The 14,247-nt window shown below is 39.9% G+C and overlaps 1 protein-coding gene and 1 pseudogene across 1 annotated transcript in view; one reads left to right on the forward strand and one right to left on the reverse strand.

Annotated features, from left to right (window-relative positions):
* The window catches only part of OR9Q1 (olfactory receptor family 9 subfamily Q member 1), a 155,257-nt gene that overhangs the window by 42,408 nt on the left and 98,602 nt on the right, over positions 1–14,247 (forward strand). The gene's annotated exons all lie outside the window — the stretch shown is intronic.
* On the reverse strand, positions 507–7,425 carry LOC129491249 (tRNA (guanine(10)-N2)-methyltransferase homolog; annotated as a pseudogene).

A 14,247-nucleotide genomic window follows, 5' to 3' on the forward strand; every position in this document is an offset into this window, starting at 1 on the left:
ACATATCTGGCAGAGATGTTTAAAAAGTCAACAATATTAATTTTTTGAGGGTGGAGGGTAGGAGGAGGGAGAGAAGCAGCAAAGATAACTATTGGGTACTGGGTCTAATTCCTGGGTGATGAAATAGTCAGTACAACAGACCCTTATGACATGAGTTTACCTACGTAACAAAACTTCACATGTACCATTGCACTTAAAAGTTAAAAAAAATTACTTTTCTTGTAGGTTAATTGTAAAAATATAACTGTTTTGAGTCAATCTCCATTAATACTTAAAAGTACAAATATATATTAAATGAGGTTCAAAAGATTTATAATGCTTACAACAAAAACATCTATAAAACAAAGACAACGTTAAAAGAGTTGCTCAATTTACTTCGTAGTGTTTATTTTTTTCATGTAACATATTTTAAAATAGTATTCATTTTTTGGATCATACATGAAATTCACATCTGGATGTCTATTCTATTAAATCATCATTATTTCTTCAGTGTCAAATCTTAATTTTCATTTCTGGCTGGATTTTTCTTCTTTAGCAATACTTTTTGTTACCCCTTTACTATATTTCTCATGGAAGAAATTATGACCTTAGTATGTCAGAAAATGATCACTTAGCAGATGTGAATGCTGGTCCCGGTTTTCACATTTCTTCACATTTTCCATTGTAATCAAGCACCTTGATGTGTGGCTGAAAAGCTTCTGCTTACAGTTGCTAATGAGCTTCAGACAGGGATGTGGGGTTGTCATCTCTTCAGTATATTCTGCTGTAACCAATAGATTCTACAGTATATTCTACTAGTAACCAATAGATTCGTCTTCCAAATAACATGAGAGTCTCAGCTGCAAAGTTTAGCAAGTCAAAAAGCATATTACTCAGATGATAACTCAAGGAAACAGGAATGTGGCTTCCTGGACATTTTTCTCTCCCCTTTGATATTTCCTTCTGTGAACCTGATCTTCTTGTAGACGCTTTAATACCATATGGAGGATCAGTGATTACTGCATTAAAATATGCGCCGTTCTCCAGGAAAGTTTACATGTATCTGAAACCAGGACATTTAATATGGTCAATCATATTTGTCAAAATGTATTAGAGAAAGTATTATCTTCTCTAAACCATACTGACAAAGATTTGCCCTAATGTTTTCATCTGGTCCTCTCCATTTCTGTTTTTTCTTACCTGCCTTTCCTGAGCCATAAACTGTGTTGTAGTTGATGCCTGTCTCATATACGTATGTACCAAAATGAGCAGATGCTATCAGGAGGCCACCTGTTCCAGCAAATGGATCAAAATCAATATCACTTTCTCTTTTCCATAATTAGTCACAATGAATGACAAACCGGCATCCATGCTTGTATTTCCAATAAAGTGTCTCATTTTGACAGTGTATGACTCGGTAAGCTCTCTCTGTCCATCTGTGAGCTATCTACTAAAATATTATGTGAATTCTTAGGGATGCAGTTTGGGTCCAAACAGTAATTCTCCAAAATATAGAATATATGTTGTGGCGTCTCTAAATTTACAGAATTTAAATGGCAGAAATCCAACTGCTTTATTCATTTGACTTTTTCTTCTTATGTCAATGTTTTATTACATGTGTGAATCTTTATTTTATACATAGAGTATGAATGTACAAATAGAACTTAGCACACACTGTCCGTTTCGTTACATTTCTTGCAATACCTTCAGAAAGAATGCTAAGAATCCACAATGGCGACTTTCTGTATGTTTCCTGTCTGCAGGTGAACTGACCTCCAAAAAATGATAGCAAAGACTTTATTTTGCCTGCCTGCCTGCCTTCCCTCCCTCTCTCTCTCTCTCTCTCTTTCTCTCTCTTTCTTTCTCTCTGTCTCTCTCTCCCTTCCTTCCTCTCTCTCTCTTTCTTTCTTCCTTTCTTTCTTTTCTCTCTCTCTCTCTTTTCCTTCCTTCCTTCCTTCTCTCTTCTTTCTTTCTTTTCTTTCTTTCTTTCTTTCTTTCTTTCTTTCTTTCTTTCTTTCTTTCTCTTTCTTCCTTCCTTCCTTCCTTCTTTTCTTTTCTTTTCTTCTCTTCTCTTCTCTTCTCTTCTCTTCTCTTCTCTTCTCTTCTCTTCTCTTCTCTTCTCTTCTCTTCTCTTCTCTTTTCTTTTCTTTTCTTTTCTTTTCTTTTCTTTTCTTTTCTCTCTCTCTGCCTCCCTCCCTCCCTCCCTCCCTTCCTCCCTTCCTCCCTTCCTTCCTTCCTTTCCACGGTCTCCCTCTGTTGCCCAGGCTGGAGTGCAGCGCCATAATCTCGGCTCACTGCAACCTCCCTGCGTCGGGCTCCCGTGATTCTCCTGCCTGGGCCTGCCCAGTACCTGACATTGCAGGCGCACACCACCACGCCTGGCTGGTTTTTGTATTTTTGCTGGACATGGGGTTTCGCCGTGTTGGCCAGGCTGGTGTCCAACTCCTGACCTCCAGTGATCTGCCCGCCTTGGCCTCCCGAAGTGCTGGGATTACAGACAGAGTCTCGTTCACTCAATGCTCAAAGTTGCCCAGGCTGGAGTGCAGTGGCGTGATCTCGGCTCACTGCAACCTCCACCTCCCAGCCGCCTGCCTTGGCCTCCCAAAGTGCTAAGATTACAGCCTTTGCCCGGCCGCCACCCCGTCTAGGAAGTGAGGAGCGCCTCTGCCCGGCTGCCCCATCTGGGAAGTGAGGAGCACCTCTGCCTGGCCGCCCGGTCTGGGATGTGAGGAGGGCCTCTGCCCGACCGCCCGTTGTCTGGGACGTGAAGGGCGCCTCTGCCCGACCGCCCATTGTCTGGGACGTGAGGGGCGCCTCTGCCCGGCCACACCGTCTGGGATGTGAGGAGCGCCTCTGCCCGGCTGCGCCGTCTGGCAAGTGAGGAGCGTCTCTGCCCGGCCGCCCCGTCTGGGAAGTGAGGAGCCCCTCTACCCAGCCGCCCCTTCTGGGAAGTGAGGAGCGCCTCTGCCTGGCTGCTGTGCAACCTTCCAAGTGTGAAGTGACAGCCTTCGTTGTAGAATGAATGAAGACACTGGCACTGATTATATAACACCTTGGCAGCTATCTCAAGTCATTGATGGTGGAGGTATTGGAATTATAGAAGAAAGCAAACACACAAATTTGACTAAAGGCGATTTTGTGACTTCTTTCTATTGGCCCTGACAAACCAAGGTTATTCTGGATGGAAATAGCCTTGAAAAGGTGATATATATATGAACATATCTGATTTTTTTCTCTGTATAATTCTTACTTTGTGCATTTGATATTCAGTTGTGTTTGTAATCATGGAAAAATAAAAGCATATATAAAAAAAGACTTTAATTTTATTTTTTATTATACTTTAAGTTCTGGGATACATGTGCAGAACATGCAGTTTTGTTACATAGGTGTACATGTGCCATGGTGGTTTTCTGCACCCACCAACCTGTCATCTAGATCTTAAGCCCCTCATACATTATTTCTCCTAATACTATCCATCCCCTTGCCCCCCACACCCCTACAGGCCCTGGGTGTGATATTCCCCCTCCTGCGTCCATGTGTTTTTATTGTTCAATACCCACTTATGAGTGAGAACATGTGGTGTTTGGTTTTTTTTTTTTTTTTTTTTTTTTTTTTTGAGACAGAGTCTCGTTCTGTCGCCCGGGCTGGAGTGCAGTGGCACAATCTCGGCTCACTGCAAGCTCCGCCTCCCGGGTTCACGCCATTCTCCTGTCTCAGCCTCCGAGTAGCTGGGACTACAGGCGCCCGCCACCGCGCCCGGCTAATTTTTTGTATTTTTTAGTAGAGACGGGGTTTCACCGTGGTCTCGATCTCCTGACCTCGTGATCCACCCGCCTCGGCCTCCCAAAGTGCTGGGATTACAAGTGTGAGCCACCGCGCCCGGCCGGTGTTTGGTTTTCTATTCCTGTGTTAGTTTGCTGAGAATGATGGCTTCCAGCTTCATCCATGTCCTTGCAAAGGACATGAACCCATTCTTTTTTATGGCTGCATAGTATTCCACGGTGTATATGTGCCACATTTTCTTTATCCAATCTATCATTGATGGGCATTTGGGTTTGCTATTGTAAATAGTGTTGCAATAGTCTTTGCTATTGTAAATAGTGCTGCAAAAAACATATGTGTGCATGTGTCTTTAAAGTAGAATGATTTATCATCCTTTGAGTATATACTCAGTAATGGGATTGTTGGGTCAAATGGTATTTCTAGTTCTAGATCCTTGAGGAATCACCACACTCTCCACGTCCTCTCCAGCATCTGTTGTTTCCTGACCTTTTAATGATTGCCATTCTAATTGGTGTGAGATGGCATCTCATTGTGGTTTTGATTTGCATTTCTCTAATGACCAGTGATGATGAGCTTATTTTCATATATTTATTGGCCACATAAATGTCTTCTTTTGAGAAGTGTATGTTCATATCCTTTGCCCACTTTTTGATGTTGTTTTTTTTTCTTGTAAATTTAAGTTCCTTGTAGATTCTGGATATTAGACCTTTGTCAGATGGATAGATTGCAACAATTTTCTCCCGTTCTGTAGTTTGCCTTTTCACTCTGATGATATTTTCCTTTGCTGTGCAGAAGTTCTTTAGTTTAATTAGATCCCATTTGTCAATTTTGGCTTTTGTTACAATTGCTTTTCCTGTTTTAGTCATGAAGTCTTTGCACATGCCTATGTCCTGAATGGTGTTGCCTAGGTTCTCGTCTAGGATTTTTATGGTTTTAGGTTTTGCATTGAAGTCTTTAATCCATCTGGAGTTAATTTTTGTATAAGGTGTAAGGAAGGGGTCCAGTTTCAGTTTTCTGCATATGGCTAACCAGTTTTCCCAACACTATTTATTTAATAGGGAATCCTTTCTCCATTTCTTGTTTTTGTCAGGTTTGTCAAAGATCAGATGGTTGTAGATGTGTGGTGTTATTTCTGAGGCCTCTGTTCTATTCCTTTGGTCTATATATCTGTTTTAGTACCAGTACCATGCTGTTTTGGTTGCTGTAGCCTTGTAGTATAGTTTGAAGTCAGGTAGCATGATGCCTCTGGCTTTGTTCTTTTTGCTTAAGATTGTCTTGGCTCTACGGGATATTTTTTGGTTCCATATGAAATTTAAAGTAGTTTTTTTCTAATTCTGTGTAGAAAGTCAATGGTAGTTTGATGGGAATAGCATTGAATCTATAAATTACCTTGGGCAGTATGGCCATTTTCATGATATTGATTCTTCCTATCCAGGAGCATGGAATGTTTTTCCATTTGTTTGTGTCCTCTGTCATTTCCTTGAGCAGTGGTTTGTAGTTCTCCTTGAAGAGGTCCTTCATGTCCCTTGTAAGTTGTATTCCTAGGTATTTTATTCTCTAGCAAAGACTTTATTAAAGCAGACAGAACTTCAGGAGCTGCCATGAGCAGCAGACACCTGTTTAGGGTGCATGGCAGCTGTGCCCCCCAAATCCATACATTGAAACCTGATCACCAATGTGATGGTGTTAGGAGGTGGAAACTTTGGGAGGTTCTTAGGTCCTGATAGCAGAACCTTGATGAATGGAATTAGTTCCTTTATGAAAGAGGCTTCAGGGAGCTGCTGGTCCCTTTCTTTGACTTGAAGGCACAGCGAGAAGGTGCCACCTATGAACCAGAAAGTAGGCCTTTACCAGACATGGAATCTGCTAGCACCTTGATCTTTGACTTCCTAGACTTCAGAACTATTAGAAGTAAACTTCTGTTGTTTAAAATCCACTCAGTTTATGGCATTTTGTTATAGCAGCCTAAAGAGGCTAAGACAAGTGATAGCATGGGATGCAGGTAATTACATCCAATGATCATGGGCCAGAATCAATGTGATTCACTCTCTTCTTTCAATAATTATGATTACTAAAGGAATCATCACTTACTATGTGCCAACCTCTGTACCAAGTACTGGATATGCATTAACTCAGGGATCAACAATCTATGATCCATAGTACAAATCTAGCCTGCTGCCTGTTATAAGTCTATTGCAATATAGTCACACTCGTTTGTTTATGTATTGCCCCATGGCTGCTTTCTCACTAGAATGGCAGACTTGAGTACCTGTGAGAAAGGTCATTTGGCCTGAAAAGCCTAAAATGTTTACTTTCTGGCCCTTTATGGAGAAAGCTTATTGGCCTCTGCTTTAAACCTAACTTTTAGTTTACAAGTAATTTTTTGTTGCTGAATAACAAATTACTATATTTAGCAGCTCAAAGCAACACAAATCTTATAATTTCCATGGGTCAAGAGTCAGCATAGGGGTTATCTGCTTATGGCCTTTCATGACTGAAATCGAGTTGTTGTGTGGGGCTTCAATCTCATCTGAGGCTCAAGGTCCTCCTCCAAACTCTTTCAGGTTGTTGGTTGAATTCATTTGCCTGCTATTTGCATAGCTGTGGTGCCCATTTCCTGGCTAGCTGTGAGCCAGGGACTGACTTAGAAGCCACCATTAGGTCCTTGCCATGTGGCCACATCTCTCACAACAAGGCAGCTTACTCCTTCAAGACAAGCAGGAGAATGTGTCTTCTGCTTCAAATCTCTTTTATGGGCTCACCGACTTTTGGCTTATATTCTAAAGGTGAGATAATGACAGAAGTTTGAGATAACAACCCAATATATAACTTTAGAACAGTTTTTAATTATTATTATTTCTTTTTTATAGAGACGAGGTCTCACTTTATTGCCAAAGCTGGTCTTGAACTCTTGGGCTCAAGTGATTCTCCTCCCTTGGCCTCCCAAAGTGCTGGGATTACAGGCATGAGCCACCATGCCTAGCCTAAGAACAGTTTTAAAATCAATGAAACAATAATTTTAGGAAATGTTATAATTTTAGCTTACTAAATTGACTTTTTCTCTATAGAATAAATGAATATACGTGAACCACTACAGATCCCAAATCTTGAATTATGCAAATAAGATAATTGAAATCTTCCCCTTTTAACACTTAGTGAAAATTTTCAGGATAAAGAGAGTGACAGTTCTAACAAGAGAAGAGATGGGAAGGGAAAAACAATAGTTCTGGAAACATTAGGTAAGGATGTTTGGACTTGGAGAGGAGTGGTGGAGTAGGGTGGACAAGATGACTTTAAAAGTCACTTCCAATGTTGAGATTTCTATGACTCTTGGAAAACAGGTTCCAGGAAGGTTCTGAGAGGCTTGGGATACAGAATAGATGAAAAAAGGCAGACATGAATCAGGTGGAGGAGCAGGATGTTCACAAATGGGAAACAACTGATCTTGCAAGTTTGTCAAGGAGCGACTGGTGAAGTCACATCCTGCTCCTCCTTCGATAGCTTAAGGACTTTAAGAGGAGATTGGTCAAGAAGTTTCAGCTAGAGTTACAGCCTCTCAAAAACCCAGAAGTTACCTTTGGCCTTTCTGAAGGCAACTTGTATATCCTTCTTTAGACTTTGAATCAAAAGTTCTAGCATAGGAATAAAGATGGTGCAGGTCATGATGCCAACTTGTCTTCTTTCAGTGATTTATCTGAGATACTTCACATGTCTGAAGATGGGGATCCCAAAGGAAGGTCATAGCAGTTAGGTGGGAGGCGCAAGTGGATGGATAAAATCTTGGCTTTGCCACTTGATGACTTCGCCCTCAAAGGCCTGATGATTAGCACGTTGGAGATCAGGATGACCCTAGTGCCAGCTATAATCATAAAAGTTGTCAAAGATCACAATGATTATTTTACTGTTTCCTGAAGTATTTCAAATGAGCTTCAGCAGGGGCAGGATGTGACAGAATTTGATCTAATTGTCTTCACAGAAGAAGCGGGCAAATGTGAAGATGGTGTTGAAAGTGGCTCCTGATAGTCCTCAGGTGTAGGCATTCACACATTCACCATCAAAACCCAGCATGTCAGCCAGGCATGGTGGCTCATGCCTGTAATCCCAGGAATTTAGGAGGCAGAGGTGGGCAGATCATTTGAGGCCAGGAGTTCGAGACCAGCCTAGCCAAAATGGCAAAACCTCATCTTTACTGAAAACACAAAAATTAGCCAGGCATGGTGGTGCATGCCTGTAATTCCAGCTACTTGGGTGGCTGAGGCATGAGAAATGAGAATCGCTTGAACCCAGGAGGTGGAGGTTGCAGTGAGCTGAGATTGTGCCACTGCACTCCAGCCTGGGTGATGGAATGAAACTCTGTCTGAAAAAGAAAAACAACAACAACAGCAGCAACAACAACAAATCCCCACCAGAAAAAACCCCAACATGTCTTGAAGTTCATGGCTGTAGTGTGGGGCAGTGGGCTGCTTATGGTCATTGCCATTGGCAGGAAACACTAAGTTCCTACACAAATGAAGAAAAAGGACCTCATTGCTTTTATTAGTGGCCATAGGAAATGGTTGTCTTGCATGTGGCCAGAATGGCCAGGATCTGAAGCATGATGACTGAGGTATTCCAAAAGGTGACAATTTGTTAGAAAGAAGTATATAGGGTGAAGAGATGCACATTCACTTGGGTCAGAATGACCCATTCCATATTTCTCAAAATAATGGCCAGGAAGCAACTGGGAAACACTAAGAACAAGGGCAATTCCAACTGTGGCTAATCAGTGAAGTTCATAAACCCATTCATAGAGATGAGATTCTTTTCAGTTGTAGGTTCACTATTGCCTGCTCTCTGAGATTGGAAGTAGAATATTACCTCTAGGACTGTGGACAAGGTATTATTCTTCTACAGTAGTTATTGTGAGGATGTCTTAGGCATATCTCAAGCAGAAAGTAAATGGTTGCCCTCTAGAAGACCCATCATTGGTATTTTCTCTTGAGCATCTCCTCTCTTTGAAAACATCAAATGGAGCTGATATGGAGCATTGTTCCTGGTTAAAATCCACCTGTTGGCTCATAACTGGAGTCTTCCACAAAGATGACAGACTCTGAGAATCTCAGAATTGGAAAAGACTTGGCAAAGACATTCACCTTACAAGTGTTGAAGCAAGGACAGAAACAGAATTCTTTTAACTCAATCCCATTTCTTTTTCCAGGAGACAGTGCTGATCCTTGTAGATCATTTGGCTGTTTTGTGATAGAGAACTCGAGGAAAGACTTCCCAAGGAGCTCAAGTAAAGGGTGTTTATTCTATGTCAATGCATATGACAAGTTCAGCTTCACAGAGGTTGAAGATGCAGGGTAGGTCCTACATCAGGAAGGCCCTAGAGACTACAGCAGAAGGAAATCAAGGATCTTTGCTTTGGCGTACCACCACAACCATAACTCAGTTGTACTCTGAGTTCTGAGTCTTTTTTTTTTATCTTGCTGGTGTCATTTCTCTCAATTTTAGGGCTTTGCAAAAAGCTTCCTTGGGCTCCTGAAGGAGTCATGGAATGGCTTGAGGAGATCCATTATTATCCAAGTAGTGAGTGAATGAAAAGGGTTCTAAAATAAATTAAAATTGTATACTTTTTAGAGTATTCATTAATCAGTAAATTGAATTTTTATATTGGTAGAGCTCTAAAATAGTTCGTAGGAGATTGCAAAAGTGGCCACAATACCTCGAAGCAACGCTCATTAAAAGACTGAATTTATCTCTCCATTTCTCGAAACTGTATGGTCTTATGACTTACTTTAACTGATAGAGTGTGGTGGAAGTGATGTCATGCCAGCTGTAGCCCTAGGCCTCTAAAGGCTTTGAGGCTGCTGTTTTTTGCATTTTTGGAATCTTGAGAATGCCATGTGAATGAGCCTGGATAGCTTACTGAAAAACAGGAAACCATGAGAAAAGAGGCCCCTGTTGCCTCAGTTGTACCAGATGAAATCATTATTGACCATTCAGGCCCATACCTGGCAGAGAACTACAGGCAAATGAGCATATCCAACCAATATCAGCCAAGTCCCACTCAGACCAGAACTGCCCAGCTGAGCCAACACAAACTGCTGACCTGTAGAATAGTGAGTTAAGTGAATGGTTGTTGGTTAAACCCATTAAGTTTTTTAAGTTTTAAGTTACGCAGCAAAAAGTAATAAATACCTTGTTCTACAAAAACGATTTTCTTTTTCTAAAATGTCAACTTTTATTTTAGATACAGAGGTACATGTGCAGGCTTGCTACATGGGTATATTATACCCAGGTAGTGAGCATAGCACCCAAGAGGTAGTTTTTCAACCCACACCCTCTCCTCCCTTCCCCCACTAATAGTCTGCAATGTCTATTGTTCCCTTGTTTATGTCCATGTGTGCTCAATGTTTAGCTCCCATTTATGCATGAGAATATGTGGTATTCAGTTTTCTGTTCCTGTGTTAATTTGCTTAGGATCATGGCTGTCTGCTGCATCCATGTTGCGGCAAGGGACATGATTTTATTCTTTCTTAGGGCTGCATAGGATTCCATGGTGCATATGTACCACATTAAAAAAAAATCCACTTCACTGTTGATGGGCACCCACATTGATTTCCTGTCTTTGTATTGTGCATAGTGCTGTAATGAACTTACGAGTGTATGTGTCTTTTTAGTAGGACAATTTATATTCTTTTGGGTAGATACCTAATAATGGGATTGCTGGCTTGAATGGTAGTTCTATTTTTAGTTCTTTGAGAAATCTCCAAACTGCTTTCCACTGTGGCTGAACTAATTTACATTCCCACCAACAGCATATAAGCATTCTCTTTTCTCCACAGCCTCACCGGCATTTGTTGTTTTTTGACTTTTTAATAATAACTATTCTGACTGGTGTGTGATGGTATCTCACTGAGGTTTTTGATTTGCATTTCTCTGATGATTAGTGATGATTAGCATTTTTCCATAAGTTTGTTGACTGCTTGTATGTCTCCTTCTGAGAAACATCTGCTCATGCCTTTGACCATTTTTTAAAATTATACTTTGAGCTCTAGGGTACACGTGCACAACATGCAGGTTTGTCACATAGGTATACATGTGCCATGTTGGTTTGCTGCACCCATCAACTTGTCATTTACATTAGGTATTTCTCCTAATGCTGTCCCTCCCCTTGTCCTCCACCCCCCAACAGGTCCCGGTGTGTGATGTTCCCTGTCCTGTGTCCATGTGTTCTTGTTGTTCATCTCCCACCTATGAATGAGAACATGTGGTGTTTGGTTTTCTGTCCTTGTGATAGTTTGCTTAGAATGATGGTTTCCAGCTTCATCCATGTCCCTGCAAAGGACATGAACTCATCCTTTTTTGTGGCTGCATAGTATTCCGTGGTATATATGTGCCACATTTTCTTAATGCAGTCTATCACTGGAAGACATTTGGGTTGGTTCCAAGTCTTTGCTATTGTGTATAGTGCCATAATAAACATACGTGTGCATGTGTCTTTATAGTAGCATGATTTATCATCCTTTGGGTATGTACTCAGTAATGGGATTGCTGGGTCAAATGGTATTTCTACTTCTAGATCCTTAAGGAATCGCCACACTGTCTTCCACAGTGATTGAACTAATTGACACTCACACCAGCAGAGTAAAATTGTTCCTATTTCTTCACGTCCTCTCCAGCATCTCTTGTTCCTTGAGTTTTTAATGATCACCATTCTAACTGGCGTGAGATGGTATCTCATTGTGGTTTTGATTTGCATTTCTCTAATGACCAGTGATGATGAGCTTGTTTTCATATGTTTGTTGGCTGCATAAATGTCTTCTTTTGAGCAGTGTCTGTTCATATCCTTTGCCCACTTTTTGATGTGGTTGTTTGTTTTTTTCTTGTAAATTTGCCTAAGTTCTTTGTAGATTCTGGATATTAGCCCTCTGTCAGATGGGTAGATTGCAAAGATTTTCACCCATTCTGTAGGTTGCCTGTTCACTTTGATGATAGTTTCTTTTGCTATGCAGAAGCTCTTTAGTTTAATTAGATCCCATTTGTCTATTTTAGCTTTTGTTGCCATTGCTTTTGGTGTTTTAGTCATGAAGTCTTTGCCCATGCCTATGTACTGAATGGTATCACCTAGGTTTTCTTCTAGAGTTTTTATGGTGTTAAGTTTCACATTTAAGTCTTTAATCCATCTTTTAATTTTTGTATATGGTGTAAGGAAGGGATCCAGTTTCAGTTTTCTGCATATGGCTAGCCAGTTTTCCCAGCACCATTTATTAAATAGGGAATCCTTTCCCCATTGCTTGTTTTTGCCTTTGACCATTTTTTAATGGGATTATTTGTTTTCTGCTGGTTGATTCGTTTCTGTTCCTTATAAATTCTGAATATTAGCCCTTTGTCGATGTATATTTGTGAGTATTTCTCCAATTCTGTAGGTTGTCTGTTTACTGTGTAGATAGTTTCTTTTGCTGTGCAGAAGCTCTTTCATTTAATTAGGTCCCACTTGTCAATTTTTGGTTTAATTGCAGTTGTTTTGAGGACTGAGTCATAAATTCTTTCCCAAGGCCAATGTCCAGAGGGTATTTCCTAGGTTCTCTTCTAGATTTTTTTTTTCTTAAATTTGAGGTCTTACATTTAAGTCTTTAATCCATCTTGAGTTAATTTTTGTATATGCTGAAAGGTAAGGGTCCAGTTTCATTCTTCTGCATATGGCTAGCCAGTTATCCCAGCACCATTTATCGAATAGGGAATCTTTTCCTCATTGCTTGTTTCTGTCGACTTTGTTGAAGATCACATGGTTGTAGGTGTGTGGATTTACTTCTGGGTTCGCTATTCTGTTCCACTGGTCTATGTGTCTAGTTTTGTACCAGTACCATGCTGTTTTGTTTACTATGGCCTAATGGCATAGTTTGAAGTCGAGTAGTGTTATGTCTCCAGCTTTGTTCATTTTACATGTGATTGCTTTGATCATTTGGTCTCTTTTTTTCTTCCATATGAATTTTAGAATAGGTTTTTCTAATTCTGTGAAGAATGATGTTGATAGTTTGATAAGAATAGCATTGAATCTGTAGATCACTTTGGGCTGTATGGCCACTTTAATGATATCGATTCTCCCAATCCATGAGCATGGAATGTTTTTCCATTTATTTGTGTCATCTATAATTTCAGGAGTGTTTTGTAGTCCTATTTGTAGAGCTCTTTCACCTCCTTGAGTAGCTGTATTCCTAGGTATTTCATTTTCTTTGTGGTTATTATAAATGGGATTATGTTCTTGATTTGACTCCTAGCCTGGATATTATTAGACATGCTACTGATTTTTTGTACATCCACTTTATATCTTGAAACATTAAAATAGTTTATCAGTCCTATTAGCATTTGTACATCTTTAGATGTACAAAGAACTGGTACCAATCCTGCTGAAGCTATTCTAAAAAATCGAGGAGGAGGGACTCCTCCGTAACTGATTATATGAAGCTGGCATCAGCCTAATATCAAAATCTGGCAGAGACTAAAGGGAAAAAGAAAACTTCAGGCCAATATCCCCGATGAATATGCATGCATAAATCCTCAAGAAAATACTAGCAAACTGAATTCAGCTGCACATCAAAAAAGTTAATACCCCATGATCAAGTAGGCTTTATTCCTGGGTTGCAAGGCTGGTTCAACATACACAAATCAATAAATGTGATTCATCACATAAACAGAATGAAAGGCAAAAATCATATGATCATCTCAATAGATGCAGAAAAAGCTTTCTATAAAATGCAACATCCTTTCATGATAGAAACCCTCGACAGACTAGACATCAAAGGAACATACCTCAAAATAATAAGAGCCGTCTTTGACAAACCCACAGCTGACATCACACTGAATGGGAAAAGCTGGAACCATTCCCCTTGAGAACTGGAACAAGATAAAGATGCCCACTGTCACTATTCCTATTCAACACAGCACTGGAATTCCTAGCCAGAGCAATCAGGCAAGAGAAAGAGATAAAAGGCATCCAAACAGGAAAAAGTGAAACTATCTCTCTTCAATGATGATATGATTCTATACTTAGAAAACCCTAAAAACTATTTTCAAAAATAAAACAACATAAGTCCATGTACGTTAAAGCAAATCACCTTATATTGATTCTCTGATTATTAAGCATAATTATAATTTAATTATTTAATCGGTTTCTTAGGCATCTGCTTCTAATATTGTTAGAATTTTTCAGAATAACACATTTTTCTATATGGTCTTATTTCTGAAAACAGCTTTGTTGAGGTAACATTAATAGACAATAAAAACTGTTTAATGTATATGATGAGTTTGACATATATATACCTGTGAGACCATCACTACAATCAAGGCAATCAATGTATTAATCATCTCCAAAAGTTCCTTTTGTCTCTTGGTGAGTGTTTTTTGTTTTTTGATGGTAAAAATCCTTAACATAAAATCTACTCTTTTAACAAAATTTTAAATACACAATATCATATTTTAAGTTGTAGGCACTCTGTTGTA

Source organism: Symphalangus syndactylus, chromosome 1, assembly GCF_028878055.3.
Source record: "Symphalangus syndactylus isolate Jambi chromosome 1, NHGRI_mSymSyn1-v2.1_pri, whole genome shotgun sequence".
NCBI classification, from domain to species: Eukaryota; Metazoa; Chordata; class Mammalia; order Primates; family Hylobatidae; genus Symphalangus; species Symphalangus syndactylus.